We start from the raw sequence: 17,903 nt of genomic DNA, 5'->3' as shown, positions 1-17,903 counted from the left end.
CTTCTTCTTCTTCTTCTTCTCCTCCTCCTCCTCCTCCTCCTCCTCCTCCTCCTCCTCCTCCTACTTTGGCAATCACTCATAGCCAAGTAAGATGGTCTTCCATAAACACGGTTTTAACAATGAGTCTGTAAGTGACTGTAGAGGCCAATTCTGGATCTACACATCCTTCCACAGTGGGGACATAGGTTTCTAGGCGGGAGTTGATCACGGTGAGGGTTTGCCAAGCATGCCTTCCTCTTAGCATGTTTCTCCCTTGTGTCCTGAGTTCAAGTGTCTTCAAAGCCCATGACACCTTTGGTAAAGGCTGTTCTCCAATTGGAGCTCTCACAGGCAAGTGTTTCCCAATTGTTAGTGTTTATACTACTTTTTTAAGATTTGCCTTGAGAGAGTCTTTAATCCTCTTTTGTTGACCACCAGCATTACGCTTTCCATTTTTAAGTTCGGAATAGAGGAGTTTGGAAGACGATAATCAGGCATCACACACAGCTAGTAACAAGTGGGGGGGGGGGTCCTGCTGGCCATGCAGTAAACAGCAGAAACTCAGAGCTCCCAGAGAAAATATTTTAAAAGACAGATTTCTCACTCTGAAGAACAAGTATTATGAAGCAAAGAATACAGATCAGTCCTTAAGAACTTTTCAAACAGGAATGTAATCTGGAGTAGTGAAATAATCAACACTACTACTTAATTTCTGGGCTAGACGCCAGCCCTGGGCCAGACACCAAACTTATCGGCTGGAAAAGAACTCAAAGCAAAGGACTTGTGAAGACAAAAATGGACAACTAGAAATGATTGGAAGGAAAAGGGAATGGATCAATATCCAGGACAGTAAAATATTTGGAAATCATGGAGTAAATAACTGAATATAATTAATTGCTCTTACTATACTTCTGGTCTCCGGACCTGAAACCTGATACCAGATCAGAGACTAGATTTAATTGAAGCAAAAGAACTTGAAAGCGAAGAACAACAATAAATACTACAAAGCAAACAGGAGTGGTCAAGCCAAGAGATATTTGCATTAAACTGTAAGGGAATGAGTGTGACTTTAAGGCACAGGACATAGCGATTCAGTGTCACAATTGAGTTGGTTATATGCCAATAGACAAGGCCCATGAGGCAAACCAAACCAAAATAAATTGGGTAAGGGAAGGGGAGCACCTATCAGATTGAAGTGTCCAGTGATTAACCAGAGCTTAATCAACAGAAGCAATTATGGCAAGCAGACAAGAGAAACAAAGTGGAGATGGAAGTAAGAAAAATGGGGAAAAAATGGAAATGGAACTCAGAGGGGGAGTGAGGAGGACTTGGGGGCAAAATATAAAGAAAAAAGGCATCAAAAACCAGTAGACGTCTTGGATAAAATGCAATAAATGATGCAGAAAGGCAACGAGATTCTCAGAATGAGGGAGAAGCTGATGAAAATATTTCCATCTCATTGGAAACAATGGCAGGGAAATGGTGGGGGCTTTTAAAATGCAAATTGGAGCTCAAAAGTGTCTTCTGCCTTCACTTCCTCACTGCCAATGAAAGTCCAGTAGGACTTAAAGAGTCCTGTCTTGCCTCCCAATGCAATGACAGACTCTTAGGTGTACATAAGAAAGAAAGCTTTATTCATAGCTTACAACAATTCAGGTCAGACTAAAGGGACAGATCACCAAAGGCATGACGAAGACTTCAAGAAACATCAAGGCTCCAAAATCGGACAAAAGCTGTAAAGATTATCACAGAATATGTGAAGCCTAAAGACAGCTATCCTTTGGCATTCGTACTACTCAGAGTTTTGCAATGTAGTTTTCCAACCCAACCAAAATGCACTTATTAAGAGAAAGTGTGCATAAATACATTTATCTAAGTGAGCAAGGCATACAAAGATTGCATTATACTGGGGGAAATTGTTTGCAAAAATGTATATATCAGTCAAAATTGCATGCTAACATTTGTTTATTAGGAGAAATTTGCTAAATGGCTGACAAGTCTTCATGAGGGATTTTTTTATAAAATGCAGAAATGTGGAGAACTGAATTTAAGATTGGAAAAAAATGAGAAACTGAGAAGAACCTAAGTTGATTCATGTATCCCTTTCCCGAGGTAAATGTGAAGGCACAACTATATTCAAATACAAATTAATTGAGCTGTCACATCTTGCATTTAACACAATTAGATTTCATGAAAATATTCCTGGATTGAATGCACCCCAACTGGAATTGAAGTCCTTTTGTGTCTCTCCTGCCCTCAGATTAAAAGGTAAAGAAAGAAACACCTTCAATTTGTGTTCTATCCCAAAATCTTTCAGGCATTTCTTCCTCTGATTGTCATGTTAGAAACACTAAAAGGACTGAATGACAAGCATTACTAAGTCCCAGGCCCACCAGCCTTTGACAGGGCTTTCATAATATTTTCCCTTAAACTACAGTGACTGGCAAAAGGTAAATATGTTCTGACACTCACTGATCTTGAAGCCCCAGCCACCTAGCCTGACTCACAGTTCCTGTGTCTACTGATAGTTGGAATAAGGGAGTTCTGTGGCCCCAGGCAGAGGGTGCTTGTCTTTTTAGCAGTGGTTTGCAAACTTCTGGCCGCCAGGAGACCCTTTTCATACCATTTCACCCTGGGTTTCTGCTGTAATTGAAAATGCAGTGAACCTTCAGTCCTGTGCATTATAGATGAAGGGTCGGAGGTTGGAATCCCCATGAGGGACACAGGTGGCGCTGTGGTCTAAACCACTGAGCCTCTTGCTCTTGCCAATCAAAAGGTCAGTGGTTCGAATCCCCACGATGGGGTGAGATCCTGTTGCTTTGTCCCAGCTCCTGCCAACCTAGCAGTTCAAAAGCATGCTAGTGCAAGTAGATAAATAGGTACTGCTGCAGCGAGAAGGTAAATGGCATTTCTGTGTGCTTTGGTTTCTGTCATGGTGTCCCATTGCACCAGAAGCACTTTAGTCATGTTGGCCACATGACCAGGAAAGCTGTCTGTGAACAAACGCCGGCTCCCTCGGCCTGAAAGTGAGATGAGTGCCGCAACCCCATAGTCGCCTTTGATTGGACTTAACCATCATGGGGTCCTTTACTTTTTATCTTTACAATAGCTCAGTGTTAGAGCATCTGGTTTTGCATACAGGAGGTCCTGGAATCTCTAGGTAGGTCTGAGAGAGAACCCTCTCAGAAACCCTCATAAGCCACTGCAAATCACAATGCCAAGCTAGTTGTACCAAACAGCTGACTCAACACAAGACTCCTTCCAATGTTCTATCATTCCTGGAAGCATTCTGAGGTAAACTCTCGATTTGGCCTCACCATAGCTTCATGTAAATTGAAAATGAACCCTAGAATGAACCCTGCCCTGTGGACAGTTGTTTATGCCAGAGGAAGCAAACTACCTCTCAATAAAGCTTCTGACAAAACCCTTGTAGTTTTTGGGGAAGTCTATGGTTCCCCCAGAGCACAGATTTGAAAGCCACTGCAGTCTCGGTTCTGGAGAACCTTCTCACCACTTTGGGTTTCTAGTTGGCTGGGTTACTTCTGGTTTCTATCCTAGCCCACTCCTCAAATATCAAGGCTGGACCCAGCAGCACCTCCATGATTTTCACCTGATCACAAAAAGGCACCACAATCCCATTCATTATATTATCACTGCATTTGGGGGGTTTCCAAATCTTGTAATATTTGCAGAAGCAACATCATTAGATCAGAACAAGCAGCTGCTGGCGGGCCCAGGAAGACTCCTCCAGAAAAGTGCAGAGAGACTTGAGATCATGTTATGTGTCTATGCGTACATTATAATAAGTGCATTCATTTAAGATTGGGCAAGCAGTACAGAGCCCTCCTCCTTGCCTTCAACCACCGCAGAGAACCAAGCATGCCAACAACGCCAACAAGTTGACCTGGACTGATGCACTCCTAAAATGTAAGAATACTAAATAGATGTCTGTGGTTGACACTTGGTGCTATTGTCTCTCCCCCCCCCCCCCACCTTTTGTATATTTGAAAATAAATTTTGTGATACAGTCTTTTCCTCTAGGTATATTGCCAAAATTACTCTCTTTCCATGGGGCGGGAAAACAGCAGCTTCTAGAGGTTTCAGGAACTTGTGACAAGCTGGTTGTTAGCCTGTTTCACACACTCGCTCACCTGTGCCTTTTATTATCTCCATTACACATCCCATTGATGCAATCCACAGACAGACTGTTATATTTAGCTATGCGCCGCCACCCGTTCCCAATTCCTCCACCCCTCTGCTATCAGGCATCAGAGCAATAAAATAAGAGAAGTGGCGATAAAGACTTCCTAATTCTAGGAATAAAAATGTAACTGCACTTCATGTTCTATTTAACGTCTTGTGCTAACATAAGCTGCAGCATATTTTGATTCACTCTGTCACTGCCTCATCCCCTGCCTGATGCATTTAAGCAGACATGGTAAGATCTCGATTCCACTTAAATATTTGCATTTTTGGTACATTTCGTATCATCTTATCATCATAACAATCTGGATATGTTTGGAGCTCTTTCAGCGCAGGCATAATCAGAAGGAGGGCACTGTATTTCCCAGGAGTCCCATTGTTGCTAGGAAGTCATTTTTATTCAGAAAGCTGGAAATCGGTTTCTTGGTTTCTTATTGTGAGAAGGCACATAAATATATTAATAGCTTTTTAAAAAAAAGTAGCAGGAGAGACCAGCCATGATGAAAGGGGTATTCTTGGGTAGCGTGAAGGAGGCTTGGCAGCCTTTTGATGTTACCTTTTAGGGCATGGTATCAGGTGGCAGGTTGCCAGGAACAGATAAGACAAGGAAAAGTCCTTACCACCTGCTTTTTATTCAATGTTGACAGAGAGAGGCTTGAGAATGCAGCTTCTTGGAATACAGTGGTACGTCGGGTTAAAAACTTAATTGGTTCCGGAGGTCCGTTCTTAACCTGAAACTGTTCTTAACCTGAAGCACCACTTTAGCTAATGGGGCCTCCCGCTGCTGCACGATTTCTATTCTCATCCTGAAGCAAAGTTCTTAACCCGAGGTAATATTTCTGGGTTAACGGAGTCTGTACCCTGAAGTGTCTGTAACCTGAAGCATTTGTAACCTGAGGTACCACTGTAATGGCATTGTCCTGAGGAAATCTTCACCCTCCCTTTCCCCCCACTTCCTTATTCATCAACAGCGCACACACACACACACACACACACACACAAACACCCTTACAGTTGCCACTTAGGGCCATCTGTCTCCGAGCTCTAGCTGTGTAACTAGCTCTCGGGTGCCTGGTACAGCACACACATCCTGCAGCCGGGCAAGCTGTGTGGAGCCTCTTCGCTGCCTCCCCCTCAGCTATAGGGCAGCTGAGGGAGAGCTGGTGGGAGACATAAGTCCCACGCTGCCGTTTCAGGCAGCACGGAGCCTTCAGGTGCCCAAGCCACCATGTCACTCCCAGGAGAGATGTGTGGCTCGGGCACACTGCAGGCCCTGCGGGAGTGCCGTCCCCCATGGTGTGGTGCCCAGTGCCAGCCGTGTTTCGTTACATTTGTTGACTGAACTAAAAGGTTTCGTGACTCCAATTTTTTGAAATTATTTTTTTAAACTCATTTTTTTGTCATGTTGTCGCCCCTCCTCATTGATGACACCCAGCGAGGACCACACACACCCTTCCTCCGCCACTGCCGAGCTCTTTGCTCTTCTACTTTTAAGGCTTTCCGGGTTCTAGGAGATGGTGGGTCTGGAATGCTCTGGCTCTGCCTCCCTTCCTCTCCAATTATTTCCCAACTTTCCCCCTCATCTTCCTCTGAGCTGTAAAGTGCTCACAGCATCTTTGCAAGGGAGAAAACCAGAACTTGTCACACCCTTGAGACCTCATCGGCTATATCCTTGTGACTTCCTAGCAGCCCTGCCAGCCGGATCCTCATCTCCCCATGCCTACATGGCTCCATCTTGTTTCCCTCTTGAGGATGGACATCCCAGCTTGAAGGAGCATTGTTCTTTGATCAAGAGTATATTCATTTTGGGGGTGAAGATTGAGACACAGCAAGGCTTCTGAAAACTAATTGCTGGAAACCACAGGAGGGGAGAGGGCTCTTGTGCTAGAATCTCCTACTTTTAATATTAAATTAAATTTAATAATAATAATACCCATCTGGTTGCCCCAGCCACTCTGGGCAGCTCCCAACAACAACAACAACAAATAGTAAAACACCACCACACACTAAAAAACTTCCCTGATCTGGTTGGCCACTGTGAGAACAGGATTCTGGAAGAGATGAGCCATTGGTCTGACCCTGATCTCATGTTCTTATGATGTGTCCAGAACTGTGCACAGTATTCCAAGCGTGGTTTCACCACAGATTTGTATAATAGCATTATGAAATTGGCAGTTTTCTTTCCAATCTTTATTCTAACGATTCCAAACATGGAATTAAAAAAAAAAAAAAAAGCTGAGAAGGGCAGGAGCCTCACTACCATCAGTGATCATTGGGCATAACTTGGTCTTTGCTGGAGGCAGGCATTCCCTGAGAATCTGCTGTCTTTTTTTCTACCACCCTACCCCTACAATTCCTCTTGTGGTTATCCCAAAAATAGTAGTCTTTCCTTGTGGGAGAACCATTGCAACTATCGTTCTGAAATTTGTCAGGTTTCATCCCTTCAGATACAGGGATGGCCACTGACTTGGATGAAAAAGGAACTAGACAACACCACACTGGCTTTCTCCCCAGGATTTAACAAGCGTTAAGAAAGTTAATATGGAAGAAAAGAGGGGGAAGTATGGAGAAATGGTCATAAATGAAGGAGGGAAGTGGAAAGTTAAACCATACGACCAGGTTAAAACGCTCACACAGGGGTGGCTCCACTACTTCCAGATAAATGAGATGTTTAAAGCAGAGGTGAAGGAAAGGGGCTATGAGGAAAAAGAATCAATATTTCAAAAAGAGATAATAAACAGTGAACATAAAAACCTCTCTAAAATGTATAAAATACTTTTGGAGTGGCACACGAAGGATGAGGAGGTGAAGTCAGTGATGGTACAGTGGGCGAGGGATTTCGGGTATAATATTCAAATGGAAGACTGGGAAAAGCTTTGGAGAGTGAATATAAAATTTACGGCCTGTATGTCACTCAGGGAAAATGTGATGAAAATGCAATACAGGTGGTATATGACACCCGTGAAATTGGCCAAGATGTACAAGGTAGACAACAAATGTTGGAAATGCAAACAAAAGGAAGGGACATTTTACCATCTATGGTGGGAATGCAAGAAAGTTAAAAGCTTCTGGGAGGAAGTATACAAAGGAACTAGACAAGTTCATAGAGAATGGAGGTAAAAAAATATCACTTTGATGAGTGACTAGAGCATCCATGTTTAGAAACAGCCTATCTTTGAATATATGTTGGGACAAATAGCAGAGGAGCACTGCATTCATGTCCTGCTTGTGAGTTTCCTGGAAGTATTGAGATGACAGGCAAACTTTAATAGCCCAGTCATTTCTGAGCTGAGAGACTTGGGACAGAAGAAATGGAGGCACTGCATAAAAGAAAATATCCAACATTATTTAATAATAATGGTGATATTAAACTTGCTCCAGGCTGAAAGAGTACCATTTTCCTCCATTATAACTCCCCTTCTATCAATACAGCCCAGTGTCATTATATATCACCATAATATTCACTCACTGAAGGAAAAGCGTTGTATTGCTCATTTTTCTTGGGTAGGAGAAATAGATTTCTGGGCAGAAAGTGACAAAGAAAACTAAGTTCTGGTCAGGAGTCTTAAATAATTTCTCAGTTTGTTTTTATCATGATGTCTTGTGTCATTCATGAACTGGTTTCAGCAGAGAATATATTTCAGAGGAAAGATTTAGTGACCTCCATCTGATATGTTGATGCGGCTTCTATTATGAGTCCTAAAGGTCTCAAGACTGGGTCACCAGGCTGTTTGTTTGTTTTTTGCATTGAAAGGAGTGGTCCACATCTGTTATCATTTAAGATGCTTGAAGGGTTCAGTCTTTGTAAAGCCTGTTATAAAGTTAAGCCTGATCTGCACCTTGATTATAAATTTGTGAATCACATTTTTGTTAGTCACTAATATTTATATTTCCCAAATGTCCCAATGCAGTTCTCAGTTCAAAATCCATAGCAAGATTTATTTCAAGAGTACTACAATCCTGTATTCACTTACCTGGGAGTAAGCCCCACAAAACACAAAGAGTGGGGATAGGGGGGAAATTCAATCCAGTTAGCCTTTAAACTTGACCCTACCTAATTCACACCTTCCAAAACAATAAGTGAACTGAAATTTGCAATTTCTTTGCAAATTGCATATCTGAATTTTGCAGTGCAGTTCTCCAGTCAAGTCATGCATAGAAAAATGTACAGGCCAGAGTAGAGTGTGCATATAAATGCATATTAGTGAAAACAAAATTCTAAAAATTCATTACATTTTGCTCTGCAAAAATGTTTATATTAGACGAAGTTTCATAAAAGATTGTGCATGAGGAACAATCCACACTAAAATGGTGATGAATTTTCATGAAGACTTTTTTCATTAACAAAATAATAAACTTAATTGAAAACATTAAGAACTGGACTTAAGATTGTAAAAACAAAACAAAAAATGAGAAATTAACTTTGACAGATAACAGCCATCCTTTCTTCTGAGTGGACATGTGTATCATTGTACTGTAAGTTAACTATATGTGAATTCTTAATGTGTACCGTAGGCTGCTTCTTGGCAAAATTTCCACATTTTGCATTTGCCAGGTTTTTTTGTGGGAGGCTATTATTTAACAGCCACTTACTGTGTAGTAGAATTTGCAGAGAATAAATTAGAGAGAGTACCTGACCTCAAATTGCAGAGATTGCACAGAAAAGAAACCGAGAAAGAAAAAATTCAGGGATGGGGAAAACAGAAGCTTGTTAGAACCACAGAAATTTCTGTCTCCCGGTGTCCAAATAACTTACTTGTCAGTCACAGCTCACTATCTCAGCTTAACCTTCCTCACAGGGTTGTTGTGAGGATTCAGTAATAAATAAATCTTACCTTTATAACAGCCATTTCATATACAGCAGGCCCACAACTTACATGGGGGTAATGTTCCATGGCTTCACATGCAAAGGCAAAATCTCACAAAGTCCTCAAGGACACTGAAACCATCCCACAGTACTATCTCTACCTTAAAAAAAAAAAAGGTAAAGGACCCCTGGATGGTTAAGTCCAGTCAAAGGCGACTATGGGGTTGCAGCGCTCATCTCGCTTTCAAGCCAAGGGAGCCAGTGTTTGTCCACAGACAGCTTTCTAGGTCATGTGGCCAGCATGGCTAAACCACTTCTGGTGCAAGGAACCCGGAAACCAGGGTGCACGGAAATGCTGTTTACCTTCCCACCGCAGTGGTACCTATTTATCTACTTGCACTGGCATGCTTTTGAACTGCTAGGTTGGCAAAAGCTGGAACAGAGCAATGGGAGCTCACCCCGTCACAGGGATTTGAACCGCCAACCTTCTGATCGGCAAGAGCAAGAGGCTCAGTGGTTAATAATAATAATAATAATAATAGTATTTTTTTATACCCCGCCCCTCTGTCTGGGTTTCCCAAGCTATTCTGGGTGGCTTTCAACAAAATATTAAAATACAGTAATTCACCAAATATTAAAAGATTCCCTAAACAGGGCTGCCTTCAGATGTCTTCTAAACTTCAGATAGTTGTTTATTTCTGTGACACATGGTGGAAGGGCATTCCACGGGGTGGGCGCCACTACCAAGAAGGCCCTCTGCCTGGTTCCCTGTAACTTCACTTCTCGCAGTGAGGGAACCACCAGAAGGCCCTCAGCACTGGACCTCAGTGTCCAGGCAGAACAATGGGATGGTGTAGACCACAGCGCCACCCGCACCCCCAATATCCCTACCTTAGCACGCCTCTGAAAGTCTGGAAAGCTAGGTGGGTGAGGGTGGGGCTTAAAAACTCTTTCCACTGCAGCAAAAGCCTATCACAGCATGAGCTTTTAAAGTGTGCTGCTTTGCTAAACCTGATTCTCGGAAAAAGTCGTGCGAGATCTTGTGGGGTGAGATCGCAAGATCTCAGACAGCTCCTTCCAACTGCTTGCTCTCCATTTGCTTGTTTGTTTGTTCGCTTGTTTGCTGATTTTCCTATTGCCTTTGCAAAGCTGCAATTGCGTAATAAATCACACATCAGTTGCAGGTCTACTGTATTATACTGCCAATCGCTTGGATCCAATGATAGCACTGGATATATAAAAGCCCTTTCACTTCTTTAACGCAGGGCACTGAATTCCCCCCCCCCTCCAGAAGCTCACACAACACTACACTTCAGGTTGTTTTGAGGATATTGCAAGCCTCAGGAGTAGCGGGGAGGCAGAGGAGACTTCAGGGGGTAGAGGGCTGCCCAAAATTGGGGGCCCTGCCTTTCACAAGTGATTTCTGCTCATGCAGCCCCTTTGAATCTCAGCTATCTCTGCCCTCCAATATTTCGCCAGATGGCAGATGAACAGTACTGGGAGAAGAAAATATGATATATGGAATAACTATCTCTAAACCACCACTGAAAGTTATAGCTTGTCATAGTAAGAAATTACACCATGATTGCTTCTAAGGGAGAAAATAGTGCCATTTTCTATCTCTCCTATGACACATATGGGCATGGAAAAGCCATGTGCTCGGCAGAGACTTCTAAAAAGTCACATAAACACAGACACAAACATGGGGGAAAGTTCTGGTGGAATCAGTCCTATCAAAGGGACTGTTGGGGCACATAGCAAAAAGCCCTTTTAAATACAGTGGTACCTCAGGTTAAGTACTTAATTCGTTCCGGAGGTCCATTCTTAACCTGAAACTGTTCTTAACCTGAAGCACCACTTTAGCTAATGGGGCCTCCTGCTGCTGCTGCGCCGCCAGAGCACAATTTCTGTTCTCATCCTGAAGCAAAGTTCTTAACCCGAGGTACTATTTCTGGGTTAGCGGAGTCTGTAACCTGAAGCGTATGTAACCTGAAGCGTATGTAACCTGAAGCGTATGTAACCCTAGGTACCACTGTAGTCTCTGGTTCATCTTCAGAAGAAAGCTTTTCTCTTCACTTCTTTTGTCTTTGAATGATGTCCCTGAAATGAAAGAGTTTTGGCAAGTAGGAAGTCTCCAAGGGTTTGTGGTGGGGGTGCATAACACTGCAAATAAGATGTGTTAAGGACTCTGTTGAATACTGAAGGGAGCAGCAATACTCCAAGAGGAGAACTTCATTTTCATGGTGCCTCTTCCTCACTCTGTGTGCTTCCACCTCTGCTCCTCTTTCACAGCTATAGCTCTACCTTCAAGTCTCTCTGCTGTTACTTCATGGTGTCCAGCCCTGTAATAAGGGGGTCTGTGATAACCCTGGGTGGCGCTGTGGTCTAAACCACTGACCCTCTTGGGCTTGCTGTTCAGAAGGTTGGCGGTTTGAATCCCCGTGACGGAGTGAGTTCCCATTGCTCTGTCCCAGCTCCTGCCAACCTAGCAGTTTGAAAGAACACCAGTGCAAGTAGATAAATAGGTACTGCTACAGCGAGAAGGTAAACAGCATTTCTGTGTGCTCTGCTTTCTGCCACGGTGTCCTGTTGCACCAAAAGTGGTTAAGTCATGCTGACCACATGACCCGGAAAGCTGTCTGTGGACAAATGCCAGCTCCCTCGGCCTGAAAAGCGTGATGAGTGCCACAACCCCATAGTCACCTTTGACTGGACTTAACCATCATGGGGTCCTTTACTTAACCTTCCAGGGGTCTTTTGCCTTTTCCTTTGCCTTTATTAAGGCTGCATCTCTGTGTTGTGTTGTTAGTTCATACATGCACAGTTCAGTGGTCGCATCACTAAGTGCCAATGCTGGCTGGGCTGTTCAGTGAAGACTAAGGTTTGGTGAAGAGATTTGCTCCAGGGCCAGATGGGCTTACCTCCAAATATTATAAGACAGTTAAAGACTATCTGATACATCCATTAATGGAGGTTTGCAATGAAATTATGGAGGGGAAGAAGGCACCGGAGTCGTGGAAAGAAGCTTTCATCACATTGATACCTAAACTAGAAACTGAAAAGACACAACTTAAGAATTACCGCCCCATCTCCCTCCTAAATGTGGATTACAAAATATTTGCAGACATTTTAGCAAGCAGATTTCAAAAAGTTTTAAATGAAGTAATTCACAAGGACCAGGCAGGCTTTCTCCCAGGTAGACATTTGTTTGCTAACACAAGGAACATTATTCACATTTTGGAGCTTTTGCAAACAAATATTAATACAAAAGCAGTGTTAATATTTATAGATGCGGAGAAGGCCTTTGATAACATCTCATGGAAGTTTATGAAGAAAAATTTGGAAGGGATGGGAGTGGGACGGGGATTTGAGAATGGGATAGAGGCAATTTATTCAGAACAAAAGGCTAAATTGATAGTGAACAATGTGGTGACGGAAGAGTTCAAAATCGAAAAAGGAACACGACAAGGTTGCCCTATCTCCCCTTTGTTATTAATTCGGTCCTGGAGGTGCTCTTGAATATGATTAGAGGAGACCGGTTGGTGGAAGGAATTCAGGTCGGAGTGAAACAGTATAAACTTAAAGCATTTGCAGATGACCTAGTTTTGACCCTACAGGAGCCAGAATCTAGCACGAAAAGGGTATTACAATTGATTCAGGAGTTTGGTCGGGTGGCGGGATTTAAACTCAACAAGCAGAAAACTAAGGTATTGGGGGGAAAAATTAACACCTTTAGAATCAGAAAGGTTTCAGAAAGAGACAGAGTTAAACGTGGTTAAAAAAGTAAGATACCTAGGGGTAAACATAACAGCGAAAAACATGAGTTTATTTAAGGATAACTATGAAAAGTGTTGGTCTGAAATCAAAAGGGATTTAGAAGTTTGGTCAAGATTGAAACTTTCCTTGTCAGGACGAATTGCTGCTATAAAGATGAATGTATTGCCAAAAATGCTGTTTTTGTTCCAGACTTTACAGATTGTGGATAAAATTGAGTGTTTTGGGAGGTGGCAAAGAGATATTTCCAAATTTGTCTGGCAGGGCAAAAAGCCCAGAATTAAGTTCAAGATACTAACTGATGCTAAAGAAAGAGGGGGCTTTGCCCTGCCAGACTTAAAGTTGTACTATGAATAAGCAGCTTTCTCCTGGTTGAAAGACTGGCTGCTTCTTGAAAACACTGAGGTTTTGGATCTGGAAGGTTTTAACAATGCTTATGGATGGCATGCATATTTGTGGTATGACAGGGTCAAAAGTCATAAGGCTTTCAAGAACCATATTGTTAGGAAAGCAGTGTTTAATGTCTGGATAAAATATAAAGACCTATTGGAAAATAAGACCCCAAGGTGGTTATCACCAATGGAAGCTAAGGCCCGGAAAAGACTCAATATGGAGGCCAAATGGCCGAAATATTGGGAAATAATAGAAAAAGATGGAGATAATTGGAGGTTGCAGAGTTTGGAGAAACTAAAAGATAAAGTGCGAGATTGGTTACATTACGCTCAGATCAAAGAGGTTTTCAAGTTGGATAAAAAGATAGGATTCCAGGTGGAAAAATCAAAGTTGGAAATGGAACTGTTAGAACCTAAGACTAAGGTACTTTCAAGAATGTATAATCTGCTGCTAAAATGGAATACACAAGATGAAACGGTTAAATCGGCTATGATAAAATGGGCACAGGACATTGGGTACAATATCATGTTTGCTGACTGGGAAAGGTTATGGACCACCGGTTTGAAATTCACTGCATGTAATGCCTTGAAAGAAAATATTATGAAAATGATATATAGGTGGTACATGACCCCAGTCAAGCTTGCAAAAATATACCATTTGTCTGATAATAAATGTTGGAAATGTAAAGAAACCGAAGGAACGTTCTTTCACCTCTGGTGGACCTGCCCTAGAGTTAAGGCTTTCTGGGAAATGATATATAACGAGTTGAAAAAGGTATTTAAGAAACCAGAGGCCTTTCTTTTAGGCATCGTCGGCCAGAGGGTGTTAAAGAAGGATTGGACATTTTTTATGTATGCAACAACAGCAGCAAGGATACTTCTCGCCAAGCACTGGAAAACCCAAGATTTGCCCACCCTGGAAGAATGGCAGATGCAACTGATTGCAACTGATAGACTATATGGAGCTAGCAGAAATGACTGGCAGAATTCGGGACCTGGGAGAAGAGGCTGTGGAGGAGGACTGGAAGAAATTTAAGGACTATCTACAAAAATACTGTAAATTGTATGAGTGTTAAGAAAGATGTAAGATTATTAACAATATGGCACCATCAAGTTAGTTAAAAGAAATATGAAGATAAATGAAAACATAAGAAAAGACAAATTTTGGATAAATATTATGCTAAAATTAAGCTTTTAAGGTTTGGGTAAAATTATCTAAAACTAGGGACACAATATTGGAAATTATAATATAAGAATTGAAACAAGGTGATAAATTGCTGGGTAAAGTTTGAAAAACTTAGAACGCAGGAACGAGAGATGTGAGGAAGTCCAAAGAAGTGAAGAAAATATGGTTATTGTAAAGTTATATTGTTGTTTTGTTTGTTTGTTTTTATTGTATTAAGAAAATCTTTAATAAATATCTTATTTAAAAAAAAAGAGAGATTTGATCAGTCTGCTTTTTACAGCAGTCTTACTTAATCTGACACTCCTGAACTTTTTTGTGGATCAAAATGCAAACTCCAAGACAACTCACACACTTCTTCTCATTTTGTGATGTGGTTTTGGTGCATAAGAAGTGCACACCAAATATATATGCTTTACATCAATATGACTATGTAATTTATGGGAAATACATTGTAAAGCATGGAAAATTACAGATTTTATGCTTGCCATCTAAATGCAGAATTGCTGTATAATCTTTCAGACAATCCACCAAAAGTGGGACAGAAAGGATCTATGACTGAGTGCCAGCAAAGCTAAAACGGAATTTAATCCCTTGCTTCTCTTCTGTGATTACAATTTCATCCAGAGCCCTGGTAACTGTGCAAAACGAAAGGGATGTTTTGTTTAACATGAACGCAAATGCTTTTCATTTGCTCTGGTTTGGTCATAGGATAACCACAGGAGGCTTGCTGGATCAATGGCCAATCTAGTCCAGCATCCTGTTTTCCTCGTGGCCAATCAGATGCCAGCCTGGTACTTCTGTTTCCTTGCCTACACCCACATCTCTTCAAAGTGCTTTCCATGCTGCTGTGTTTACAGTACTACCTAGGGGCATGTACATAATGCCATGGTCATACAAAAAAAAATCTTTCCTGCAAAATCACAGAAGGCAAAACAAAGTCCCCCCCCCCCCCCCCGCATCAGTTTTAAGGGTGACTAGCCCAAAAGAAAACCCAGCTTCATTTCTCTAGCCATTGTATGACATAATATATTCTCATATAAAATTAACCCCTTAAATGTTGCGGCCTAGAAGGTCCAGAATATTGCCGTTACTATTAAGCATATTCAAGCCCCTACACTGGACCTAAATAAGGCTTCAATGAGATAATTGTTGAATTCTGTGTATCTCATACCCTTCAACATTTCTCTGATGAAAATATGGATGTCCTATTCAATAATAATAATAATTTTATTATTTATACCCCACCCGTCTGGCCGGTTGCCCCAGCCACTCTGGGCAGCTTTCCACATAAATAAAAACATTAAACATAAAAGACTTCCCTGTATGTTGCTGACTTCAAATGGCTCAGGGTCAGATAATTTAGGGTTGCCATCTTTCAAAAAGTAACTACCAGGACACCCCTAAAGTTGTTGAGCTTTTTCTGGCAAAATGCCCAAAGACCACAATTTTTCCAATTGACTTGCCTAAAGCACTACCTGGAAAATAGGGACACTTGGAGGGTCTGCTATCTCCACGTTTATTTCCAATATACTTTACTGGAGTATTTTTGCCTCCATGGCATGGGTCCTTGATTTCTGATATTACTTTTTGTTTTCCTAGATGGAGGGTAAAGAGGAATCTGTAACCCTCTTTATGACTAAGTTTTATCACAAAGTTCCTATTTGCTTTCATTGCTCTGCCCTCTTTTGCCTCCACCCCAGCCCATGGCACATGGACCCTGGAAGGTTGTTCAGAACAGAATGTGGTCAGGCAGGAGAAATGTTCCTCACCCCTGCTACAGACCCTCACCCTCCCTGCCATAGCACAGAATCAAAAAACAGTCCAGTTTAAAAGTTGTCTATTTCTTCCATACCTGTACCGTTTTGCAGAATCAAAAGGACCCAGTGGATAGCATTCTATCCAATAAATTTATGCATTTCAGTATTTATTTGGTTTTAAATATTTGTCATACTTCTATTAATATGTTATTTAGCATTTTTATTTTTTATTAAATTTTAATAATACAGAAAAAGAAAAAGAAATGCACCCTACCAGTGCAAAGACATACAAAAATAAGGCTACTATTTACATACACATAAATCCTTCCCACCCCCATATGTTCCCACCACCTTTGACCCCCCCACAACATCTCAGCTTCCTTATCTTATAGATTTAATACTATATGGCAATTTTTAAATTTTAAATTTTGATCTCATTAGGACATCCCTAATTAATATTTTCTACTTTACTTCTTTAATCTAAGCATATCAACATATTCTGTCTTGAACAGTGTTTGTCTGTGAGTTCTTCGAAACATTGCCATTCTAGTCTGAGTTTTTGTTTTGTCTGTCTTCTTGTGTATGCAGTTAGTTTTACCATTTCTATAAGCATTTTAGAGCATTACAGCATTTTTAATTTGGTAATATTTCTGTTTCACTTTTCCGGCTTCTGCAAGAAAATCATCTTTAAAAAAAGGAAGGGAAGAAAAGAACATCAGATGCTTCTGTCAAAAGCATGGATGTGTGCAATGTCGTTTATTATTTCGTTAAGACCCTTCCACCCGAGATAACAGACAACAGATGCAGGAAAGAAAGCAAGGAGATATAAATACAAGAACATGCGTCAATTTGCTGACAGTGTCAACCCCTGTTTTTCCACCAGGCACAAGGCAGAGATACAAGGAAGATGGAAGACACAGGAAAGCAAAAGAGATGCTATAAACTCTCCTGACCTAACCTTTTTCATCCAAGAGACTGGGATGGAGGATTTTGCTATTGTTGATTTTGTGAGGGGAGGAGGGAAAGGCAGTATATTTGGGCTGTGAACCCTAACTGAAAATTGAAGAACATTTATTTAACCTTCAAGTGATGAAGATTGAACTTCGCAATTAACACTGGCTTGCTGCTCATGGAATCACACAGCAAAAACAGGTACCATCAGATTATCCAACCTCACCCTATGTCCCAAGTCATAACCCAAAGGTGGATCTGGGGAGTGTAACCGGTTTGGTCGCACCCAGAGCAGAGCTTCTGGGGTTGCCGCAGCAGGTGCCTCAACTATGGAGTCCAACAGGAGAGAGGTGAGGACGCCAGATTTTGGCGTCTTACAGGATGCCACTGGAATTCGAGATGTCAAAATCTGCCACTGCACGATCCCACATTTGGGTAATAGGCTCAAGAGACATAAAAACAAAGTGCTGTAATCCTAAACCCACTGACCTGGGAGTGAGCCCCACTGAGTGTACAAGGAGTTACTTCTGAGTTGACATGGTTAGGATTGCACTGTTAGACCAGCCTTGCTGTATCAAAGTAAAGGTTCATCTACCTTGCCTTCTAAGGGATGTGGGTGGCGCTGTGGTCTAAACCAGTGAGCCTCTTGGGCTTGCCAATCGGAAGGTCGGCGGTTCGAATCCCCGCAACAGGGTGAGCTCCCGTTGCTCTTTCCCAGCTGCTGCCAACCTAGCAGTTCAAAAGCACATCAAAGTGCAAGTAGATAAATAGGTACCACACCAGTGGGAAGTTAAACGGCATTTCCGTGCACTGCTCTGGTTTGCCAGAAGCAGCTTAGTCATGCTGGCTACATG

General features: G+C 41.8%; 1 long non-coding RNA gene across 1 annotated transcript; it reads left to right on the top strand.

Annotated features, from left to right (window-relative positions):
* Positions 1-801: 801 nt before the first annotated feature.
* On the top strand, positions 802-17,485 carry LOC310839338. Its single transcript, XR_014561450.1, has 4 exons — positions 802-2,247; positions 3,801-3,906; positions 14,861-14,972; positions 16,776-17,485. It is a non-coding gene; the product is annotated as an uncharacterized lncRNA (long non-coding RNA).
* The last annotated feature ends 418 nt before the right edge of the window (positions 17,486-17,903 follow it).

The sequence above is a fragment of the Podarcis gaigeae genome (genome assembly GCF_964106915.1).
Source record: "Podarcis gaigeae genome assembly, chromosome: 2".
NCBI lineage: Eukaryota > Metazoa > Chordata > Lepidosauria > Squamata > Lacertidae > Podarcis > Podarcis gaigeae.
This window is presented reverse-complemented; position numbering and strand designations above follow the sequence as displayed.